Source organism: Pelodiscus sinensis, chromosome 1 (assembly GCF_052426305.1).
Source record: "Pelodiscus sinensis isolate ZL-2025 chromosome 1, ASM5242630v1, whole genome shotgun sequence".
Lineage (NCBI taxonomy): Eukaryota > Metazoa > Chordata > Testudines > Trionychidae > Pelodiscus > Pelodiscus sinensis.
Genome location: NC_143052.1, coordinates 262,515,366 through 262,541,119, shown reverse-complemented (window position 1 = coordinate 262,541,119; position 25,754 = coordinate 262,515,366). Strand labels below are relative to the sequence as shown.

At 43.2% G+C, this 25,754-nt stretch overlaps 1 pseudogene; it reads right to left on the bottom strand.

Annotated features, from left to right (window-relative positions):
- LOC142826484 (uncharacterized) overlaps positions 1 to 5,646 on the bottom strand; it is a 56,155-nt pseudogene extending 50,509 nt beyond the window's left edge.
- Between the last annotated feature and the right edge of the window lie 20,108 nt (positions 5,647 to 25,754).

Genomic DNA, 25,754 nt, shown 5'->3' with positions numbered 1-25,754 from the left:
GGAGACAAATCGCTCGATCATTGTCTTCGGTCCACCCTCTCTGGGGCACCTGGTGCTGGCCACTGTCGGTAGACAGGATACTGGGCTAGAAGGACCTTTGGTCTGACCCAGTACGGCCGTTCTTATGTTCTTATGTTCCAAGCCCACAACAGATCCTGTTGCAATACCTTTATACTGATATTAATTGCAGCCACATTGAGGATTGTACTATTATATCTATTTTGGTAGAAAAGTCATACCACTAACTGAAATATTAACACTGGTATGTATCTAGACAAGATCTAAGAGTCTGTGAAAGGCTTTTAGCACTATAAGGCCCCCTGCTAACAACCAGATCTAGTTGAGTTATTCTTTACCAGCCATGCTATGTAGGGAATTTTCACATTCTCCAGGGTCTCTCAGGAGGTGTAGATACTGTATTATTTTCAGATTCAGTCCTCGGATTTAATCTGTATGTCTGAGCATTTGCAAACTTTTAAAAATAAAATACAGAGAATACATTTTGCAGTTCTAGATGTAAGCTGTCATAAACCCTGACCCTGTTAACACCTATGCATGTTAATAATCTGTTGAGTTTAATGGGATTAGTTACAAGTATATACATCTGCAGAATTAAAGCCTTACTGCCCTTAATGGAATTATGTGATCACTAGCCTATTGGTCCAATGCCCTGAGTACTTTACAAATCCAATGCAACTATCTCTATAACTTGTGATGTAGAGCGAAACACAAAGAATGACATATAATATGCTAATCAGAAAGTTACAGTTGAATTGAGAAGGGTGTGGAAATAAGTAAGCAAGTATGTAAAATAAATAAATAAATAAATACATAAATAAACGATCAATAATTAAATTAAATTTCACAAGCCAAGTTTTCCATTTTAAAAATGATTGTATTTCATTAAATCTCACGTGCTTTTTCTTTTCTTTTCTTTTCTTTTCTTTTCTTTTCTTTTCTTTTCTTTTCTTTTCTTTTCTTTTCTTTTCTTTTCTTTTCTTTTCTTTTTCAAACACAAGATAATTTCTGAGTTCAAATTAACTAAACACAGAAAAGGTCCTTTTTTCAGGAAAAAAACACTGCTATAGTGAGAAGCACTATTCAACTAAATCATTTAGTATGAAAATTGTGATTAATTGAAAATCCCATACAATTTCATTTTTCTATATTTTTTTAATGTGGAAATGGCCATTTTGTGGAAATTTTATGTAGGGTCAGATTCACAAATGTATTTAGGCACCATGTCTCATGTTTAAGCTTCACTGAATTTCCACTAAACCCTGTAGGAAGCTAAACCCATTTAGTGCCTAAATTTTCAAGGAAAAATAATCTCTGCATCTAAATTACTGCCTCTCAGTATGCACACTGGTGCCTTGCTCTAGGCATGTTCTGTCTAAGTCCCAAAGGGATCCACTAGCCTGAGGAAAACAGCTATTCAGCTTCTTAAGTTGTGTGTGGATCCTAGTTCAGTAAGTGTGCTCAGAGGCACGTCCTCCTACTTTGGCTACTTTGTGTGCAGCAATGTAGGCAGCTAACTCATTCTTAAAAGCAGTTATTTATGTACACAGTGTAGCTGAGCCATGTCAGTCCCAGAATATTAAAAGGATAAGATGGGTGAGCTTTTCCATCAATTTCTGTTGTTGACAGGCACAAGTTTTCAAACCATACACAGATCTTCTTCAAACTTGTTGCTCGCACTAATAGAAAAACCAAAATAAGTTATTAGAGCACCCATCTTGTCTCAGAACATGTCTACACTACAGGGTTAAGTTTACTTATTTTTCACAAGTCCAGCTAGAAGAATAACATAGCTCAAGTTAATGTAGCTTAGGCTGACTTACTGTGGTGTCTACACTCTACTGGGACAACGGGAGAAGCTCTTCCATTAACTTACTTTATTCTTCTTGTTCCATATTCATCAGGAGAGCAATCTGATGTTGATTTAACAGGTCCTCATTAGCAGGGCTCGACAAACCGCTGAATCTACTCGCCCGGGGTGAGTAGATTTCAGCCAGTTGCTCTGTGCCCCATTTGCCAGCACTTCTGGCGCATGCATGGTGTGGGGCTGGTGAGTAGCTCTCTCCAGGGTTTGTCAAGCCCTGCTCATTAGACCTTTCCCTTCCATTTCCTTCTCTTCCCCATCAAGGCTGTACCTCACTCTGGCATGATGAATGCAGGAGTTGAGGACCTGCAAGAGCACTCTAAAATCTTGCCTCTACAAGCTCTGGTACAAAAACTTCCCCCCAGAATCCTAATACCCAGATTTTGGGGTATCCATTGCCACCATCAAGTGCTTTTGAATCCACAATCAGGGGTGGACACTTGAAACTAACCCCAGGGTACTCCAAACTACCCCAAAAGAGCTTGAAAAAGAAATGATGCAGTCTGTGGTAGTTGACTTCTCAGTCAGGCATGGAAATATACACAGACAGACCTTCCAGGTTACAAAAATCAACCAATACCGGCTAATTAGAAAAAAGAAACAATAGTTTATTATCAAAACCAAACTATAGTTGCAAGCATAGTAAATTGGCTAGATAGAAAGAGCCACCATTTCATATAGATACTCAGGGAAAGTCTCTGGGCTGAAGACTTAAAGTAAGTCTAGACTACATGCCTCTGACGACAGAGGCATGTAGATTAGGCTACCCGGCATAGGAAAATGAAGCAGCGATTTAAATAATAGCCACTTCATTTAAATTTAAATGGCTGTCTCGCTGAGCCGATCAGCTGTTTGTCGGCTCAGCGCGGTAGTCTGGACGCTCCGTGGTCGACATCAAAGGTATTTGTCGACCTCCCAGGTAAACCTCATCCCAGGAGGCATACCTGGGAGGTCGACAAATGCCTTTGATGTCGAACGCAGAGCGTCCAGACTACCGCCCTGAGCCGACAAACAGCTGATCGGCTCAGCACGGCAGCCATTTAAATTTAAATGAAGCGGTGATTATTTAAATCACTGCTTCATTTTCCTATGCCGGGTAGCCTAATCTACATGCTTCTGTCACCAGAGGCATGTAGTCTAGACGTACCCTTAGTTACAAAAGGAAAACAAAAAACACTTAACAAGCTCAGACATTATTTCCAAATCCCCAAACAAGGAAAACAATAAACTCTGATGGACTATCTAAACTTTTCCCTACTTACATATTGTAAGAAGTCCGTTCTTCGTGAGAGAAGTGTCTCCCATCTGCCTCAATAATTGGGAGAAACTGCTCTGCCTCTCAAGCAAAGAACAGAGAGAGAAAACCCCTCTCTTCTAGTTTGAAATTCCTACCTGCATTGTTATTGGCTGATAGCCTGATACCTGGCTAGGTACAGGAGACATTAGTTAACCCCATAGTCAATGAGTGTTGGTCAGCACTCCTGGTTATGACACTCCCAACCCCCTATTTATTTTGGAACTGGACCTTTAATAACTCCATTCCTCTGAAGAAGTGGGTTGTGCCCACGAAAGCTCATGATACCATCTACATGTTTTGCTAGTCTTATGGTGCTGCAAGACTGTTCTTTATTTTTTAAGTTTTTTAAGCAGAGATAGTCAGTCCACAACTAGACACTTTTCTCTGCGATGGGTGTGAGGCTTTTCAAACACCTCTTCTCCTCGCACCTCCCATTCATTAGCTTAGATGACTCTATGCCTAGCATTCTGACTTTGGTGGATGGCATTCTAAGTTGCCTGTCTCTCCTCATTCTTCATTACAAACCTAAATCTCTTTGTGGCTCCCTTCCAAAATGTCTATGAATTTGCTTGAATAAAATGAAAAATTTCACTTTTTTAATTTAAGCACTTCTGGCAAGGCTGTGATTGATATGCTGTTGTAATACAAAAAGCAGTTTCCATTTGAAAAGGTTTAAAATTAACTATGATTTGTCAGGTGCTATAAATGGAAGGCGTTTTCTAAAGAAAGCTTTCATTAATGTTCTGCAATACATTTTAGGGGATTTCAAAATTTTATTATGTATTTAATGTACATTGAAAAAGTCAGAATTCTCTTTTATATCCGGGAAAATCACAGGGTAATTACTGGAAACAGGCAATGTGATTTTACTTACTACTCCTAAGCAGAAATGGTTTGTATGCTTGATCTTTTCTGACAGCAGGGAGCTGCAAATGAAAAGCTTAGTACTTCAATCCATATTCAGATGTGTAACCCTTAAAGCCAATGTCATTTCTCACATGAGTAAAGTCTGCAGGAATCCATTTCTGACCAATTTACTGAAAGATGCCGAAGGGAGACTTGGTGTGAAAAGATTAAAAATAAGGTTTTTTTTAAAAAACACTTGTCTCACCATCCTTTAGTTCTTTAAACTTGAAGCAGTGATGGACTATTTCACCAATAGCCATTCTGCCTTGTTCCCATTCACTTCAATTCTGTTCCCATTTGAGCTGTAATCCTCTCCTAAGCCACTCAGATTTTCATCCAGGGCATGTCTACACTAGGAAATTATTTTGAAATTACTAACATTGACTTAATAACTCTCGATTTAACAAAATCGAAATGGCATGCCCCCACTATTCTAAATTAGTTATAATTATTCCAAAATAGCATGTCCACATTGATTGGAGTCTGCCTTAGACTTAGAGCCTCTGGGGAGGGCATGAAGGTGGCAGACACTTCCTGTGGTTGCTTAGACAGGCAAACTGCAACTCGTGCTTTCAGGAGCTCTTCTCTATGGCCATGTCTCACAGGTCACTCCTACACTGCCCCCTCTTGTGGGACACAAAAGAGATGCGGTGGGCATATGGTTTCTTGTGCTCCGGTTGCCCTTACAGATGCCACAGCACTCACACCATGGAGTCAGAGCTGCTGCATATCTGTGCTAGGCTCACGGGCCTTGTGCTGCACCTCATGGAGCAGTACTTTCAGACTGGCCACATGTTGCTTCAGGACCTGTAGGACAAACCCATGTGGACTGTAGGCCTTCCTCACTCAGGTCCTGGTGCTCCTGCTGCTCCACATGCACCTCAATCCCCTGGACACCATGGAATGTCACTTCAGGCAGCAGGAGATGAGTTCGGACTGGTGAAACCACATCAGTGTTCAGGCATGGGACAATCAGCAATGGCTGCAGAACTTCCACATGCAGAAGGCCACCTTCCTGCAGCCCTGTGAGTGGCTCACCCCTGTCCTCAGATGACAAGACAGCCACATGAGACTACCATCCCCATGCATAAGTGCATGGCCATCACCCTCTGGAAGCTTGCCACAGCAGAAAGCTACCACTCAGTTGGGGACTAGTTCAGTGTGGAAAAATTCACAGTCGGGGCTATGCTCCTACAGGTAGCAAAGGTCATCTACCACATGCTGCTATGGAAGGTCATCATTCTGGGGAACGTGACAGCATTATGAATGGCTTTGCTGCCATTGGCTTCCCCAACTGCAGGGGAAGGCCATAGACAGCACATACCTCCCTGTCCTGGTCCCTGACCACCATGTCTTGGACTTCATCAACAGAAAGTGGTATTTAGACTTGATACTGCAGGCCCTCATGGATCATAATGGATGCCTCACTGACATCATCATCGGCTGGCCAGAAAAGGCACACAACACCCGCATCTTCTGAAACACCTGCTTCTTCTGAAAGATTCACATCAACACTTTTTTCTCCAGCCGCACCATCAGAGTTGGGAGTGAACATGACCATTGTGATCCTGGGCAACATAGCCCACCAATTTTTCCCCTGGCTCATGAAGCCCGACACGGGCAGCCTGGACCTCACCAAGGAGCATTTCAATGCTAGGCTGAGCAGGTGCCACATGTGTGTTTGGCCATTTAAAGGGGAGATTCAGAATTCTCCTCACCAATGTGGACCTCAGTGAGCACAATGTCTTCTACGTGGTGGTTACCTGTTATGTGTTACACTACCTTTGTGAAATTAAGGGGGAGACTTTTCTGCCAGGGAGGGAGGACTGATGCTGAAGATCTGGCAAAGGAATGTGAGCAGCTGGACATCAGTGCCATTCAGAGAGCACATCATGGGGCTGTGCTCATCAGAGAGGCCTTGTGGGAGTTTCATGCAAGGCCAGTTGTGAGATTCTCCCCCATGCCTCTCGACAAGGTGCCTTTGCATTCCTGTTATGTGCCTTTCCTTCCCCACCCCTCCCTTCCACTGTTCGCCCTTCCCACCTTCTTCTTGCCCCCACAGAGAAAATAATAAAGATGTTTGTTGCAAAACCAATACTGTTTATTGGGGGGGACATAGAACAGGGGAAAGACTGGTTAAGAACAGAACCTGGAATGGTGGTGGGAGAGGGGAAAGAAGGGCTCAGGGATGGAACTGAGCGCGGTGCCTGCCTCCACGTGATCGGGATGTTTTGGATGCCCAAGAGGTTTCACTACCCTGTGTTCTGGGTCCATGATGGTCCCTAAAGGGGCTAAGAAGGAAAGCCATGGAGGGCTGGTGGCCCACCCTGTGCACAGCCATGCACTCTATCTCTGAGGTGAGGAAGGAGCACATGGCATCATGCTGGTGTGCCAGCTAGTTGCTGGCAGCTTTCCTTTGCTCTTGATAGGCCCAATACTCCTCTTGGTTAGCAGCCCATTCCTGGTGCTCGTCCTCAACTCCCTGTATGAGGGACTGCAGGAAGACCATCTGCTCCCTCTTTAGGTCTTCCTGGGTGAGTTTCCTCCTGCAAATCCTATTGAATTGGGTAGAAAGTGTAGGAGGTAGGGGACACACCACGTTCACAGCTGGCCCAGCTCTGAAGAAAAGTTAAAAGGTCAGTCATTCCAGGAGTCACTGTGTATGAAGCCTAGCCCTAATCTCTGAGCCGACACCGAAGATCTCAGTTCAGATGATGGTGATGTCTCAAAAAAAAAGCCATATGTTGCCTAGACAATGGGCACTTTTCATCAGGGGCACAGACATCTCAGGGGAGCATCACAACACCCGAGGCCTGGATACAAGCAGACACGGGAAGTTTCCAGTCATGCCAGGAGCCTTCAGGCACAATGGTGGGACGGGGCAGCTAGGCTTTCTACTGTGTCCCTCACATGCTGGGTCCAGTGTCTCACAGAGAGAGAACTTTTATCCCTGATCACTGCAGGAGGTGGCAGGTGTTGGGGGAGGTGAGTGGTAGTGGTAGACATTGCTTTCCGGAGAGAGTGTTACTGGGTTCCCTTTTCTTCCTCTCCCCAGCACGTTTCCATGTGTTTGTGATCATACTAGATCAGTCTCCTCCACATCACCGCACTTGATTGGGAGCAGATATTGCCGGAGTTCAGGCATGATCTTGTGCCATGAGCAACACTGCTTTGTGGTTCCATGTCCCCAGACTTAGTGATGACTTGTCATGGGAAGGTGTCCCACCACGGAGGTTGGAGTGAGGCAGGCCTCTCCAAAAACCTTGTGAGAAGGACCAAAGGGTTCCTGTGTGAGACCATCTTAGGGCTGAGTGCTCCTGACTGGTACTCCATGTGCACACACATGAACAGGCTGATGTGCATTCCCCAGGCAAAAAAGGCTGGGAGAGAAACATGCAGCCCCTCACAGCCTGTCTCCTGCCCCTGTGTGTAGATGGGGAAAGTTATAGAACTCACCTGAAGTGCCCTCCCTGGGTTCCTCCAAAGCCTGGGAGATATCCTGGAAGGGGGGTACTGGCTCCAGTGTGAGGAGCAGGTCTGGCTGTTGGGTATGTTTAACTAACTGGCCTCCTCATCCTCCTCATCCTCCTCTTTTCCTCTTCTTCCTGCTATTTCTCATTGTCCTCTGCCACCTCACCCTCCTGGATGCTGATGCCAATTGTGTCCTGTCTGGACTTGATGACGATGGTGGGGATATGACCAGCCCACCCTCCTAGGAAGGCATCCAGCTGGTTGTAGTATCAGCAGCTGTGAGAGCTGTCCTGTAGCATCCGCTCTGCTTCCTGGCCTTGCGGCAGGCCTGCCAGAACTCTTTGACTTTCATCCATCACTGGTCGAGGGTCCAGGTGTGTCCTGTCAGCCAGGCTTGCAGCAATCTGGTCATTGACCTTTCCTGGTCCTGGAAGTTGGTCTCCTCCCACCCAGACCTCGATGAGGTCCAGGATCTCCACACCAATCCAGGCTGGATCTCTCCTGCATCTTTGGCCAGGGGTATTCGAGGGAGCAGCAGGAGTGCTGGCAGCTTTGGGAGAGTCTGAGGGAGTGTTAGGATCAGTCATGTCTGTGTCCATTGCTGCTGTCTTGTGCAGGGCTTTCAAAGCTTGCCGTGTGGGACAAGCCCTTCTGCTGCCAGGACATTTAAGCAGAGGGGAGCAGTGGAGATATTAGGTGTGACCAGAGTGATCAGAAGTGCAGCTGTGAGAGGCCTCCAGAGGTCATTATTTCAAATTAGCAGCACAAGAGCGTCCACACTAACACTATTCAAAATTACTATTTGGAAATTAGCATTGTTCCTTGAGGAAAGGAGGGATACAGATTTCAAAATAAGGGCTTGAAACACAGACACTTATAAATTCAACCTAAGGTTTTGGTTTTTTTTCAAAACAATGCCCTAGTGTAGACCAAACCCAGAGACAATGACACTACTTTAAGTAAAATCCAGGTGCTACAAGCATATTCATTGATGAAGTGTTATCTTTTCTTCCTGTGGAAAACAGACCACAGAGGAAATCTACACTGCAAGTAAAAAGCCTGTGGCTCGCCCGTGGCAGCTGATTTGGACTCTTAGGCTATGTCTAGACTGCAAGCCTCTTTCGAAAGAGAGCGTCTAGACTGCACGCGGAACTTTCGAAAAAGCAAGCCGCTTTTTCGAAAGAAAGCACCCAGTGAGTCTGGATGCTCTCTTTCGAAGAAGCCCTATTTACATTCAAGAATGCCTTCTTTCGAAAGAGCACTTCGTGAAATGAGGTTTACCGCCGTCGAAAGAAAAGCCGCATTCTTTTGATTTAATTTCGAAAGAACGCGGCTGCAGTCTAGACGCAGGTGAAGCTTTTTCGGAAAAAGGCTACTTTTTCCGAAAAAAACCCTGAGTCTGGACACAGCCTCAGGGCTTGGGCTACAGAACTGTATAGCTGTAGTGTAGATATTCAGATTCAGGTTCAGGTTGGAGCCCAGGCTCTAGGAGCTTGCATGGTATAAATGTTTCAGAGCTCTGGCTGCTGCCCAAACCTGAACATTTAAGTTGCAGTTAAACAGCCCCTTAGCACAAGCCCCATGAGGCCAGGTTAGCCTCATGGGCAGCGGAAGCTCAGATGTGTCCTTTGAGTCTCATCAAGCTGTGCTCGGCACAGGACAGAAGATGAAGTTGAATGTATGAATATAGGGACTGGTCCATTCTCAGTACAACTTAGAGCAAGCTTTCTATCTCTTGTTCCTTTGGCCCTTGCATTTTGCCCCAACATGTTCACCAAAGTCTTCCTAAAGCCTTTTTAGGTCTCTTTACAATTGTATAATGCATAAGGACATATGCAGTCAAATCCAAACCAAATGCTATTCTATATTTAATGGTAGGATGGCTAAAGACTGCTGGTCTTTTATTCATCTTATATACTGAAAAAAAAATGTCTACACATACGTTTTATCTCATTTCATTATTTGTGGTTGCTATTCTTTATAGTGAATATTTGTAAATACTGTGAAGGAACAGAAAAATTCTGCAAAACCTCAGCATTTCTGTGGAGACCATAAGAGACTTAGCCCGAATGCCTGTAGCTACTTTAATTCTATTTCTATCTCCATTAATTTAATAACGAGAAGAAATATGTGTTGTTCATATCTGTGTCAGTAATATCAAGTTTTCAATAGATCAATTCAGGAGAATCGTGTCTAATAATGGGATAAATATTTTGTCAATGCCTAACATCTAACACCCAAAAGCGGCAAGGAGTTCTGTGGCACCTATAGACTAACTGAAGTGTAGGGGTATGTCTACACTACCACCCTAGTTCGAACTAGGGTGGTAATGTAGGCATACCGAATGTGCAAATGAAGCCCGGGATTTGAATTTCCCGGGCTTCGTTTGCATAAGCCGGCCGGCGCCATTTTTAAATGCCGGCTTGTTCGAACCCCGTGCCGCGCGCCTACACGCGGCACGGGCTAGATAGTTCGAATTAGCAAGCCATTCCGAACCTCATTCCATGAGGCGTACAGATAGTTCGGAATAGCTTGCTAGTTCGAACTATCTAGCCCGTGCCGCGTGTAGCCGCGCGGCACGGGGTTCGAACAAGCTGGCATTTAAAAATGGCGCCGGCCGGCTTATGCAAACGAAGCCTGGGAAATTCAAATCCCGGGCTTCATTTGCACGTTCGGTATGCCTACATTACCCCGCTAGTTCGAACTAGCGGGGTAGTGTAGACATACCCTAGGAGAATAAGCTTTCGTGGGCAAAGACCCACTTTGTCAGATGCATGTAGTGGAAATTTCCAGAAGCAGGTATAAATATGCAGACCAGAATCAGGCTGGAGATGACGAGGTGGATCCAATCAAGGAAGATGAGGCTCACTTCTAGTAGATGATCTGGAGGTGTGAATTCCAAGAGAGGAGAAGCTGCTTTTGTAGTTAGCTAGCCATTCACAGTCTTTGTTAGCTTTTTTGACTGCCACTATATACTGAGCTACTATATAATCAATATACTATATAATCAGCTACTAGAAGTGGGCCTCATCCTCCTCATTTATAAGGTGCCACAGGACTCCTCGCCGCTTTTGCAGATTCAGACTAACACAGCTACCCTTCTGATATCTAACACCCAGACATCTGTAATAATATTGACATAAAAATCACGGCAAAGTTTTTAGGTCCTGATTATCAGAGAGACCTGGCAAATGCCTTTGATGATCTAATCTAGAGTTACATTCTAAGTGTTTAGGAAAACTCAGAAAACATAATTGTCTTTGTCTTTGCTTCCAAAGTATTGTAATCTTTTTCCACTAGATGTGCTTATTTTGTCACCATCCATTCTTACAAGGTAAAGAACAGCAATTCCTGGACAGAGGAATTCCAGAGAAGAGCAACAAAAGGGTCCCTTCTAGTTCTGGTGTTCTATGATTCTACTAGCTGGAGTTACCCGGCATTGCTTGGTCCCACTCCCCCTGGCCGATTCGCTTCCCCTCCTCAACAGTCCTGCTTCCTGCTGACCAGTTCTCCTCCTCCCGATCTCCCCCAGCCAGCCTCACTCCCGTTGGCTGCCTCCCCCCCCATCCCTATCTCCCCCGACCAGCTCTGCTTCCCATCGGCCGCCCCTCCCCTGATCTTCCCCCACCAGCTCTGTCTCCCACCAGCTGCCCCTCTCCCTATCTCTGCTGGCTGGCCCCACTGCCCTCCTGGCCCGTTCCTCTCCCCCCCCCAGTCAAGTGTGTCCGGTTTATTTTTTTAGACTACCTGGTAACCATAGTCAAGGAGGGCAGGGAGAGTGCCTGAGCCATTGTGCGCATGGATTTGGGGCGAGTCCCGGACGGTGCTGGCGGCTGCAGGCGGCAGGCACGTGACCAAGGGTGGGTGGGGCTGCCCCTGCAGTGCAGCATGACAGGTTATCTTTTTTTTACAGGTTGAGATCAGGTCCTATTGGGTCCAAAGGTACCTTAAAACCTTATCCTGTAGGAAAGGTTATCCCATGCAAAGTTTGGTTGCGGTAGCTCTTATAGTGTACAAGTTATTAGCGCACAAACATTCTCCTTTATATATTAGATTATTCTAAAACTATTAAAGGTCTAGAAACATGAGCTATGAGGCAAGGCTGAAGGAATTGTGTTTGTTTAGTTTGGAAAAGAGAAGACTGAGAGGGGACGTGATAGTGGTTTTCAGGTATCTAAAAGGCTGTCAGAGTGGGGAGGAGGGAAATTGTTCTCCTTGGCCTGATGATGGTACAAGAAGCAATGGGCTTAAACTATAGCAAGGGAAATTTAGGTTGGAAATTTGGAAAAAATTCCTAACTTTCAGGGTGGTTAGAAAATGGAATAAATTGCCTATGGAGGTTGTGAAATCTCCAATCCCTGGGAATATTTAAGAGCAGGTAAAACAGACATTCATCAGGGATGATCTAGACGGGGCTTGGTCCTGCCATGAGGGCAGGGGACTGGACTTGATGATCTTTTGAGGTCCCATCCAGTTCTCGTGTTCTATGATTCTATGACATAGGATTAGCCCTGTTGAAGTCAATAATATGAATAAGGCAAGTAAGATCATTGAAATGCTACAGATTATTTTAGGCCAGGCATGGGAAACCTGTAGCCCAGTGGTTCCCAAACTTTTTGGCATCATGCCCCCCTTTTTGATTTTTGAAAAACCCTCACGCCCTCCCCCAATAGTAGCAAAACTTGTTGAGCAAAAAAAAAAGGGGGGGGGGGGAAGGAACTGAACAGGGCAGCAAAACTTGATGGGGGAGGAGGCTGCTTCGCCTCGCGCCCCCCCTAGAATTTCTTCATACCCCACAGTTTGGGAACCAATGCCATCAGCTGCATGAGGTTAATCAGGATTAACTACTGACAGGCTGCCAGACAGCTTGTTTACTTGAGCGTCTGGAACTCCCAGTGGTGATTCACCATTCTCAGCCAGTGGGAGCTCTTCCCACAGCCTGTGCCTCTTTCCACAGCTCCCATTGGCCAAGAATGGTGAATTGGGAACTGTAAGCAATTGTTTACCTGAGTTTCCAATGGCACAAACTGTCTGGCAGCCTGCCAGTGGATAACCCTGGCAAACCGTGAGTGGCCAGCATGCTGGAAGATTGAGATATCCCTGCAGCTGCACCACTATAAGGTCTCCTGCAAAGTTGTTCTATGCCAGCAAAGAGAGCTCTTTCTATGACATAATCAAAACAACCCTAATATGACAGTAGATATGTTGGCAGTACACATTGTGTCCACATAGCACTGTCCATACTGGGGCTTCTGTCAGTGAAACTACTGTGGTTGGGGTGAGTTTTTTTCAGAATTCTAACTAAAGAAAGTCTTACCAACAAAAATGCTAATGAAGGACAGCCTAAGTGAGTAAAGATTGCTATATAATGCTTCCAAAACATACAAAATATTTTCTTTTGTTATACAGTCCACATTTTTGTAATGAAGTGCACTAAGCAGTGATGAAAGAGAAACTTTGGCTCTCTGTTTTCCTTTCAAAATTGGCCTAGGATTTTACAAATGGCAAAGGCTATAAGGTAAAATATGGATATTTATAAAATAAAATAAATTATATTGGTGTATATTTCACAAATCAGTACAACTCATATCACAACATGTTTGAATCCTGGACAGCGATCTTTATGCACAAATACAAATCAATCCCCAATAACATATAAAAAAGTTGCTCATAAGTTTAGAATAGATCAGCACACAGCTTGCTTAATTTTATGAGGAATTATAAAGGCAGAGATGGCATGTATTGTACATTTATGCAGACAATAAAACATCCGCTGCAGCAAAATATCTATGCATTATTAAAGGCAACTGCTACTTGGTTTTCCTGGTTTGCAGATTATACTGTTATCCTCAAATCACTACTGGCATTAGGTAACAGAGATGTTTCAGATGCTATATTTGTTTTACTTGTAGCTGGAAGGAAAATAACTATTAATGATTGACTAATTGGTTTGCTGCCATTTTAATACATGAGGAAATTTGTTTATGTCATATATCCACCACATAATTAATGTAACATTTTAGTATAATAATATTATTTGCTAAGCACAGCATGCTTAAGTGCATTTACAAAACTGGATAATATTGAATACATTGGGCTGAATGCACAAAAGGATGAAAGTGCCTAAATTGAAGAATCAGGTCCCAGTGGGAGAAAAAATACAGTCAGATGCTCCCAAGCTTTATAGCTGCCAAAAACTGCGTGGCACTTAAATATCATGAATGGACAAACATGTCTACCTCTCTGAGACTTGTCACCATGCAAGGCACTGAATTTAGCCATATGAAGTGGAAATCCCTCAACTTCACAAAGAAACTCAATCCTTACCCCTGTGATTTCCCTTCCATGCAGCTGATGAAGTGGTTTTTACTGACAAAAGCTTATGTCCAAACAAATCTGTTAATCATTGAGATGCCACACAAGACTCCTTGCTGTTTTGGCACTTAAATTTGGTCAATAAAAGCTCCCCACACACTTATGTTTCTCCTTCTGTTCACTGTAGCCCCATTCCAGGTGTGCAGACACTGAAGCTCCAGTGTGGTACACAAACTGGGACAGGATAGGTTTTTCTCTACCTAATGCATTTTTGGGGACTAATCTAGTCAACATGGTCAAACCTTCCATATGGTACTGGGTCCCTAAAGACATGTTTTCACATTATAGGAGGTGGAGAGGGAGGAGAGAACCCTGTTCATTACATTTAGCTCAGCACTCAGGTACAAGTCTCCCTTTCCCTTGTATGGGAGATGGGAATAGAAGAAGGCTCTTTAATCTCTCAGGTGAGTGCCTTAGTCACTGGGTCATAGAAATCTTCTCTTTGAATTCTTGTAATAACTCTTCTGTAGCTATTTTAATCTTTTCACCCTTCAAGCACTCTCCAGCTCTTCCCTTCCCAAATTACTCATTCTTGTCTCTGTGTCATTCCCAGGCCTCTCAATAATTCTTTCATATACATATGGATAAGAATTTTGGATGCTGGGAGTCCAGTAGCACCAGTTGAGTTTAAAATGATTTCCATCATATATAAAGTTTACAGTTTGGTTCACTGGTTTTCAGCAGCCTTATTATACATATGGTTCTGGTACACCTGTTTGGTGGAACCACATTCTGGGACGGGACTATTCCTTGACAATGATTATTGTTTAAGATTGCACTTCAATAATAGTAAAATTGCATGCAGTTACTGTTATAAAGCTGTATTCCGCATGTTGAGCGCGTACAATAGTTTGTCCTTTTCGGCTTCCTTTTCTGTATCCTTTTACTTACCCACTTTAATCCTACTATTTGCATGAGACTAAGGTCTCATGAAAGAACACATATTGAAACAACAACTTCCTTGTTTACACTAGGATTTTAGGCATGCTCTTTATTATATGTTAAACCATGCACTTTATTTTTTAGTGAGGGTAAAGCCTAAATAGACAAGACAGGATGAAGGTAGGAAAAGGGAGTATAATCCTGACTTTACGTATGGAGGAATTAAGACTCAGTAAAAAGAAATGCCTTGAATAAGGTAATATAAGAAATCTGTAGAACAAGCCATTGAAACTACATCTCTGTAATACAAAAACAGGGTCCTAATGACAAAGCCACTCTTATTTATAGATATATCCCTTTCCCATTTAATCATGTGAAGATTTCTGCAATAACCAGTTTATCCACACACTGATTAGTATGGATTATTGTAATGTAAGATTGTGATGCTTCCTTGCCTTTTCACCCTTTAATCTAATTTATTCCCAGTATATATTTCTTCCTACACTTGTCAGGCTCATGATGTTTAATTATAAACAGTCAGCACAGTCAGTACATGTATGTGAAGGAACACTGACATTCAGTGGACATTTGCCCTGTAAAATCCACCCCACACCATATAGGTGATTGGGTTTAGTCCACTAAAAGCTGGTAACCATGTATTTTACATTTTATGCTTGTATAGTCTCAGCTATACCACAATAGGAAGTTTATGTAGAAGGAGAGAGGAGAAATGTTGGTTTGCTGGCTAGTATTTTAACTGTAATTGTGGAGTCAGACACAGCTCTCATTATTGTCAATATATTCTTCATGTCATTCTCTGCTAACCAAATGGAAACATAATATCTCAGTCAACAGCCCAGATTTGCAGGTAGCTGAATTAACAACAAATAATTCAGCTTCTTCTTTCACCAGCAGAAACAAACTTATTGATGTGCATTAGTGAATAATGAGCTGACAGTGAATGCAGTGTAATTGGCTGTAAAATTAGTCAGAAGCAAAGAAAGGTTCAATCTGGAAAACTCGCTTTAATAGCCATTATTCTTTTTTAATATATCAGAGTTTTGTATAAGTCCCCTTGGTGCTAGTCAAATTTTTTTTTCAAATGAATTTGTTGATTATAAGAACTACAGTTTATACTGTAGTTTTCTTCTTTTTTCCCTTTAACAATCCTGGAGCTGATGGCACTGATCTAACAGTCAGGGCCAGTGAAGAGCCACAATCCCCTAGGTAGCACAAAGAGTGGTAGTCTGCCTTGGAGAGGTACAATGCCTCCCAGACTTCTCAAATGCACTGGAGTGAGAATAATTGGTGACATCATTTTGAGCAGATAGCCCAACTGGCTGTTGTTTAAAGAGGATTAAGTACATGACTTAGCCTACTCCTCATCCCTTTTCTGCCAGGTAATTCCCTCCTTAGGCGAGCCTTCCAACAGGGAAGGGAGGCAAATGGAGCAGTTACCTCAGGTTCCGGCAATTAAAAAAAGGCTCGGGGCTCCTTGTGAGTGACATTTCAGGAGTCCAGGGCTCATTAAATCACCACTGGAGCCCTGTGTGGTGCACTGTAGGTGGCTCTGAGGGCTGAACAGGGGTGTGTGGGAGGCATGCTATGGAATGTGCTGAGATCTAGTTGTCCCTAGTGCCATCCCTTCCTCCTGAGGCCCTGCTGCTTCTATGCTGCCTCTGAAGCCTCCTTGTGAAGTGGTCCAGCCCTTCTGTCCTTAGATGCACCTTAGCAGCAGCTCATGCTAGGCTCTGAGTGCAGTGATGGTCAATGATTCTGTCTAGCCCTACATCTTCTTTCTTTTTTGCTGTCACACACCTATGGCAGAGTGTCACCAGCTGTCTGGTTTTCAACCAGAAAATCCAGTCAAAAGGGTACCCGTTCAATGCCTGGTCAGTACTTCTGACTGGACTTTACTGGTTACCACAGTAACCACAGTCAGCATCCAGTACCAGGAGAATGGGAAAATCCATTGATACTGAGGAAGCTCAGCTGATGGAGGGAAGCTTATTCCGAGGCACCGGGTCTGGGTCCAGCTCCAGCAGAAAGGTATGTACTGCTGTGGCCTAGAGAAGGGATCTTGACAGCATGCAGCATTGGAGGAGCAGGGCTGGAGGCCAGGTTCACCACCCATCCTGCTTTCTTAGCCTCTCAGGTCCCAGCTGTCTCCAGCCCTTGTTCTGAGACTAGTTTCTACCCATAGTTCATGTCACCTACTTCCAGCCTAGTCCCTCAGATGGCAGTTGAATACTAGAGGAAAGGAGTCTGAGCAATGTGACAGGTAAGCCTGTGGTCGTACTGTCTCCAATTTTGAAAAATGGACAATTTGGCAACCCTCTGTGGAGATATCTCATTATACTAACATTTTATTTCTTCCAAAAGTTGAAATGATTCTGATTTGCATGTCAATTAACATTACAAAATAATTTTGTGACTAGAAAGCCCTGAGTTCAAACTTTTAGAGTCTGTTCACAAACCCTGTTTTTGTCCATAAAAATGTCTTTTAAAGAATATATAAAGGGAAAAGACATAGTTCTCTAGGCAAGAGTCTTGAGAATTTCAGAAGTAACAATTCTATCAACATATTTTGCCCTCTTCTCCCAGTCATAAAATGCAAGTACAAAGCATGCTGTCAAGAATGAATGCTATTATTAAGCCTACTAATGACCATGACCTTCTTTTTCATAATAGACAGTGAATGCCTCAAAAAAGGGCATTCACTCAAATCATGCTAAGCATCTGCCTTCTGAAAATCAGGATCCATTAATGTGTCCCAAATTAATCACCAAAATATTGAAACAATTTAAACCATTAGTCAAATTCGAAAGCATAGGTCCACATTTGTAGCACTGGAATTGGAATTTTGTAACTAAAAAGTCAGTTATAATAAATGTATGTTATAGCAAAAGTTTGGATTGAACTTAAATACAAGATGCAGGTCTCAGATAGGCCAGGCAGATTTGTTAACTTAGCTCTGGTTCTGTTTGATGTTAGCATGTTAAATTGAAGGGATAGAATATTGTAATACATCGTGATGGTAATATTAGATAAGGCCTTGTAGTAGATATAGTAAGTTGAGGGTCTGTAATATGGAGTCAACAGGCCTACTGTAACATGAAAACAGCAACAGGCCTGCAATCTAGTGAGCAAAACTTTGGTTCAGTAATACAGGAGCTAAGAAAGAGGCCCTATTGATAATTGTGTGATTGAGTAAGTTAGGTCAAGCATGGAAGGACACAGGGAGGCACTGGGTACAAACTGTAAGCCAAAGGGGAGTAACGGAACATCTTAATAAGAAATATCTTGGTACAAAGACTCCCTAAAAACTAATGTACATACCAACCTACGTTCAGAATTGGGTCGAGATTGACAGCATGAAGGATAGTAAGTAAGCCCCCCTTCCATAAGGTGAGGGGTGGCAACAGAGGGTGGCAACCTGGTACGTAAAGAAGTGATGTAAGTTGTTTGTACCTGTCTATAAAAGGACACTGCAAAGGATGCTCTCTAGCTGACCTTCGGGGGGGGGGGGGGGGCGCACTAGGCACCTGAACGGCAGGTGTCATAGCCTAAACTTACAGAATGCACAGTAGCTTAACTCTGACTGACTGCTGTTAATATCTGTTATATGGCAATAGGCCTGCCCAGTGTTGGTACCTTGACAACGCGGGCCATAGTGCCCAGTGGTGTAACATTGTACTGAGCTCTGTTACCAACTGGTAGAGCTTCACAGTTGACAATAAACCTGCTCTACTGATTTCAAACCTTGCCTGCATCTGTCATTTTCGGGGCCTCTCAGAGATCTCCTGTGTTGACCCAAATGCACGGGGTCTAACACTCTAGATAAAGGGAGTACCAATTGTTATGCGCGCAGCCAAAAGTTTATCATCACTGATGGAGAAGAGGTCCTGTCAGGAGCACGCCACGACGACCCAGACCAGACAACACTCACACTGACAGTTCAGACCACTGAAGGTACCGAGGTACAGAACACGGGGTTATGACAATAGATAGAAAGAAGCTTAATGTTGAAAGACTTTGTAACTTTGTTAAAGTGACTAGAAGTGCCCCTTTGTTCCATGTTGCAATTCTGTAAATGTATTGTTTGTGTGAATGAGAGAGAGAATGTTTTAGGAGGAGCTGGAGACACAGAAGCACCAAATAATAATCAACTAAGTGAAAGCACAATGAAGATGCAGACTACTGGGGAAGACTGATGAACCCTGAAGCTAGAGGCAAGCACCCCTTGATAGGGAACCAATCACAACTTTCGCCGGAAAGACAACACGCAGGAGGGGTCGTCAGCATACTGATATCAGATGACTGTGAGAACAATTTCTTTGTAATAAGCATATGTCGTAGGAAGATTGATTGTGATGCTGAATGACTAATTACGGACTGACAAGGCAAAATACATAGACTTGCATGGAAGGAAAGTCCTATAGAGGATGGGGTGTCTTGTATGGTTCTTCGGGTTCTGTCCTGCTAAGACCAAGAGGAGTGTCAGTCTGGACTGACAGGAACCCGGCTCCCTCTCTCGCACCTAACCTATCTGGCAAACAGGTTGGATCGAGCAATAGACTGTAACTATTCCATCAGCAGGACATGTATATGTGCATGTGTGTGTAAATACATATGCAACTTTGTTACATTATCAATAAATGTGGCGTGTTGCCTTATCCCCCTGAAAAAGATCCCGTGTGCTTCTCTTAAGTATAACACATTGCTCTGAACATTTTATCAAAAGTATAAATCATTAAAAGTATTGAGGATCAGATTCCACTATCCTTATTCATACCAAATGATTAGTAAAAACCAGCATAATTTATTGATTTAAGGATATTTACTTTGTACATTTTGATGTATGACAATCTGTGTTTTAACAGTTTATAACAGTTTATAAAGCTTTAGCTTTTAAAATATCAGTGTCTATTGCAGTTAAAGAATTGTCTTATCTCTCACAAAGTTTATTGATAACATTATAAAAAGCTTAAAACATCAATATAATTAATCAGTTATTAAAATCAAATTATACAAAGCTTACTTATTTTTCAATTATCCCCTGTATGAATTAGTGGCAAAGTCTGTACCTTTAAAAGTAAGGTTAATAAAAAATAAAAAACCCTCCCACTATGGTCAAGCTTTTATTTTCAGAACTCAGTGTACACCAGTTCCATTGATTTTTAGATAACTTAGAGATTGGTTTAACTGAATCTGACCAACAAGACAATAATATTCTGTATGTCCAAATAGCAAAGCTATGGGATACAATCAATATATACCTGATTTAAATTAAAATGTACTGGGCCCACACAAATCTTTGAGTCATTATTGGCAAGTTGCTCCCCTTGCAGAAACCTGATGACACGGAGTTGAAGTGTTCTGGTGGTGTATTGTATCTAATGTACAGCACAATTTGAACTTCTAAAGCACCTTCCCTTTGAGGCTCTTACAGCACCTTAAAATCATTAATGAATTAAGACTCAGGGCACTCCTGAGAAGAGAAGAGAAATGTGGAGAGAGAATGTTGCACTGAAAACAGATTAGTAAACAAAATGCTTGAAAGGAAGTTGAATGTCAATATACAACATCACAAAGCAAAATTGTGCTGGATGTGTGGGAGGAAGTGTTCTCCACTTATGACACCCAAGGAAGAGTTTAATATTTCCAGTCCATCTTTACAACTCTATGTAGAATTAAAAGCTGCAACTAGTGTACTTCTAGAATATTAGCTATTATTAACGTTTACAATATAGACATAAAGTCTTCAGAGGGTATTTGGCATGATGGAGACATACTAATCTAGTAAAATACGTTGGACTATTCTTTAATGATTTGGAAATGAGATTTTTAAAACTATATCTGGGTTTTATTATGCTGTACAATTAGTAATAAAAGCACACAAATAAATAGCACACAATAAACACATTTCTACATTGTGCTGCATTATCTTTCAGTTTAGTAATTAAAATCATGTTTCTGGATACTTATATGTTTTGCATGTCTTTAGATTTCAAAATAGGAAACCCCTTTTCTCCCTTAAAGTGTATGGATCTAATTCTGGTGCTGCTGATTTTTGTGGCACTGATTCAGAATCTGTACCTAAAGCTATTGTATCTGATGAGAATCACCTCTGTGAAGAGGGGAAATTCTCTGGTTGCACAGTTGATGTTCCTCTCATGATCTGCGATAGGAGGAAAAAGAAGGTGTAGCTGAAGGAGAAAAAAAAGATGGAGCTGGGATTCCTGTGTGCTATTCCATATGTTGGCTATATTGCCATCCCTTTTTGTGCATTTGCCAGCTAGCAAATTATGAAGCAGTTCTTGGTTGGGCTGTTCTAACTTGCGATAGGCGACTGTCAGTGCTCCAGCCCCCACAACTGTCAATGCTCCATCCCCCCCCTCAGGTGATGTGGGGATGGGGCACTCACGTTCAAGCCTCACGGAGGCCCCTCTCCTAGGTTTAGTCTGGGCCAGATAACTTTAGAGGCTGGGCGTGCTCGTGTACCAGGGCAGAGCCTGAAGCATGATAGCCCAGTCTCTCTCGGGCCGGACTGCGATTAGTACTAAGTGTTATAGTCTGCGCCCATACAGGGCGTCCTTCCAAGTACGCGGGGGGTTTTAACCCTTCCCTTGATCCAGTTTGCCAAGTCCTACCGCTAATTAGCTTGGGTTGAGTAGGGGAGCTCCCAAGTTCCAGCCCCAGGACCCTTAGGGTAAGGCCACAAGGATCTTACCCAAAGGCTGAGTCACTCCGGGTTCACTCATCACCCCTCTCGGGGTCTCTGGCCATCGGTACCGGCATACCCCCGTCCTGGACCTCCTTCCTACATGGTCTAAATGCTTCTTCTCCAGGTGTCTGGCCTGAGTGATGACGGTAGCCATCCCATCATCCATGGACGGTGTCCCTGCCCGGGCGCTGGCGTCGAGGAGCCATCCATGCTGGTCATCTCCGGTCCGGCCCTGATGTTTTTGGGGTTCTCTGTGTCAGCCCCAGCATCTCTGGCTGCTGCACCCACAGCCCTGGTGTCTCAAGCTGCTTCGCCCACTACCCTGGCATCTCTGGCCACTCTGCCCACCGCCCTGGCATCTCCGGCCACTCCCGCTGCTACCCCAGTGTCACTGGCCGCCCCTGCCACTGCCCAGCGTCTCTGGCCGCTCCTGCCGCTACCCTGGCATTTCCAGATGCTCTCGCCGCTACCCTGGCATCTCCGGCCTCTCCTGCCACTGCCCTGGCGTCTCTGGCCACTCTCCCCACCATCTGAGCTGGTGACGGTTTTAAATGTGGCGCCCAGCTTAGGGTGCACACTCAGCAGCATCGGTGGGGGCCACACTGGTCTCCTTCCGGGCCAGGAGCTAACGGCGCTCCCCGGCCCGTGAGGGGGGACGGGGTTGGCCCATCACAGGGACCAACCCAAATTGTGAGGTATAAGTCACATGCTTTCTCATCTATGCCATTTGCAATTCAGCCATACTAGCCCTACTGCTCTAAAACAGAACCTAGGATTAAAGTGCTTTCTTCCAACTTGAGAAGAAATGAAGAATGGGGAGAGACGCTTTCTGCATATGACACAATACCTGTATTAGTGTTTCTATAGGATTCCCACACCTAATGCAAGCATATCCTTGAGTGATTGCAAGATCATGGCATACATCTATAGAATCTGGATACTTCCATACTTTGTAATATATATTGGGTTATGTGGATTCCATTTCCTTCTACCTCTTCCAAAATCAATAGTGCCTTAGTTAAATATGGGAATATGACATCTATTTCTATAAATTAGATTCATGATCATTGTACCTGACTAGATTTCCTGGTTTGTACAATCTTTCCCCACATTTTCAAATTAATTTCTGTTTAATTTGGAAAATTTGGGGAACTCTAAATTTCATAGAATCATAGAATAATAGGACTGGAAGGGACCTCGAGAGGTCATCGAGTCCAGTCCCCACCCTCAAGGCAGGACCAAGCTCCGTCTACACCATCCCTGACATATGTCTATCTAATCTGTTCTTAAATATCTCCAGAGAGGGAGATTCCACCACCTCCTTTGGCAATTTATTCCAATATTTGTCCACCCTGACAGTTAGGAATTTTTTCCTAATGTCCAATCTAAACCTCCCCTGCTGCACTTTAAGCCCATTACTCCTTGTCCTGTCCTCAGAAACCAAGAGGAACAAATTTTCGCCTTCCTCCTTGTGACACCCTTTTAGATATTTGAAAACCGCTATCATGTCCCCCCTTAATCTTCTTTTTTCCAAACTAAACAAGCCCAGTTCATGAAGCCTGGCATCATAGGTCATGTTCTCTAAACCTTTAATCATTCTTGTCGCTCTTCTCTGTACCCTTTCCAATTTCTCCACATCTTTCTTGAAATGTGGCGCCCAGAACTGGACACAGTACTCCAGCTGAGGCCTAACTAGTGCAGAGTAGAGCGGCAGAATGACTTCACGAGTTTTGCTTACAACACACCTGTTGATACAACCTAGAATCATATTTGCTTTTTTTGCAACAGCATCACACTGTTGACTCATATTCAACTTGTGGTCCACTATGACCCCTAGATCCCTTTCCGCCATGCTCCTTCCTAGACAGTCGCTTCCCATCTTGTATGTATGGAACTGATTGTTCCTTCCTAAGTGGAGCACTTTGCATTTCTCTTTATTAAACCTCATCCTGTTTACCTCTGACCATTTCTCTAACTTGCAAAGGTCATTTTGAATTATGTCCCTATCCTCCAAAGAAGTTGCAACCCCACCCAGTTTGGTATCATCTGCAAACTTAATAAGCGTACTCTCTATCCCAATATCTACATCATTGATGAAGATATTGAACAGTACGGGTACCAAAACAGACCCTTGTGGAACTCCACTTGTTATCCCTTTCCAGCAGGATTTAGCACCGTTAACAACAACTCTCTGACTACGGTTATCCAGCCAATTATGCACCCACCTTATCGTGGCCCTATCTAAGTTATCTTTGCCTAGTTTATCAATAAGAATATCATGCGAGACCGTATCAAATGCCTTACTAAAGTCTAGGTATATGACATCCACCGCTTCTCCCTTATGCACAAGGCTCGTTATCCTATCAAAGAAAGCTATCAGATTAGTTCGGCATGACTTGTTCTTCACAAACCCATGCTGGCTATTCCCTATCACTTTAGTACCTTCCAAGTGTTTGCATATGATTTCCTTAATTACCTGCTCCATTATCTTCCCTGGGACAGACGTTAAACTGACCGGTCTGTAGTTTCCTGGGTTGTTCTTATTCCCCTTTTTATAGATGGGCACAATATTTGCCCTTTTCCAGTCTTCTGGAATCTCCCCTGTCTGCCATGATTTTTCAAAAATCATAGCTAAAGGCTCAGATACCTCCTCTATCAGCTCCTTGAGTATCCTGGGATGCATTTCATCAGGACCTGGTGACTTGCTGACATCTAACTTTCCTAAGTGATTTTTAATTTGTTCTTTGTGTATCCTATCTTTTAAACTTACCCTCTCTCTGCTTGTATTCACTACGTTAGGCACACCTCCAGACTTCTCGGTGAAGACCGAAACAAAGAAGTCATTGAGCATCTCTGCCATTTCCAAGTTTCCTGTTACTGCTTCTCCCTCCTCACTAAGCAGTGGGCCTACCCTCTCCTTGGTCTTCCTCTTGCTTTTAATGTATTTATAAAAGGTCTTCTTGTTTCCCTTTAATTTAAATCTTTGTAAAAGCCTGAGCTCAACTTTTAATAAGCCAAATGATAGTTGAACCACCTTGATTTAATAATTGTTCCCCTGTTGATACAGCAAATATGTAATTGTTAATACCCAAACTTAAATATTTAACAGTGTTGATGTGTATGTTTATGGTATTGTATTTGAGTGGTCCAAAAGAACTGGTTAATTTGCAGGTCAAATGTTGACCAAATATTATCAAAAGTGGTCAAATATTTTAAAGCAATAATTTATTAGAACAATAAAAAAGAGTGAGACTAAGGTTTTCAGCTCATACAGCTTAAATAGTTATGTTTAATTACACAAAAAGGAGGTGCTGAACTGAATTTCTTTAAATCAAAGAAATGCAAAACAAATGAAATGGCTATACCACAACTTTAAAAGGAGGAAGAAGGGATTTGTCTGGCAGGCAGAATGAAAAGTGCTCTATGGCTAGAGTGCAGCAAGAAGTCAAATTGTAGCAAAAGGGGAAAAGGCACCAGTATGGCAACACAGATTCTTCCTGTGGGAACTGGATAGGTAGAATGGTTTGAAAGGGCCACCCTCATGCGGCAAAGCCGCATTTTACACAGAGTTGTCTGGAGCAGCACTAAACCTTTGGGGAGGGCTTTTTTGATATAGCAAGTTAGGCTATATGTCACACCTCATTACAGAAATGTGGGATGGATATGCCATCCACATATTCATAGGGAAGTTATACAGTGACCAGACAAATGGCTTGAAAAAGAACTTTCAAAAAAGAGATGTTAATTACAGGAACAGAATGGAGGGTGGGGTGGAGTTGCTGCAATGAATGGCATGGAAAAGAGCCAACCTCCTTTTCTTATAGCCCACCTTGACCCTCCTATGATGGGGTGGGGAGGCTGCTACGGTTCCAGTAATGTGTCAGCTATAGGAAATCTGGATGGAAAAAGAGAAGGGGCTGCTAGAAATCCCCTCAGGAAGTAATTGAATGAATACGGAGTTGCCTGTACTGTACGCTTTTATCTGCCTGGTAGTCCCAGACATCTAATATTAAGTTGAGGCCAGATTAAACCATTATAAAATCCTGTCCTTCTTTCAGTACTTCTGGACAATGAAGTTCTAAAAGTGAAGAAATGGTGCCAAGGTACAATCAGAATGGTCGACAGCTATATACGTCAGAATCTTATTACTAGAATATTTGACAATATTTGACCATGGTCCATTAATGGTAAGTTAAATGACTGGTCAACTAACG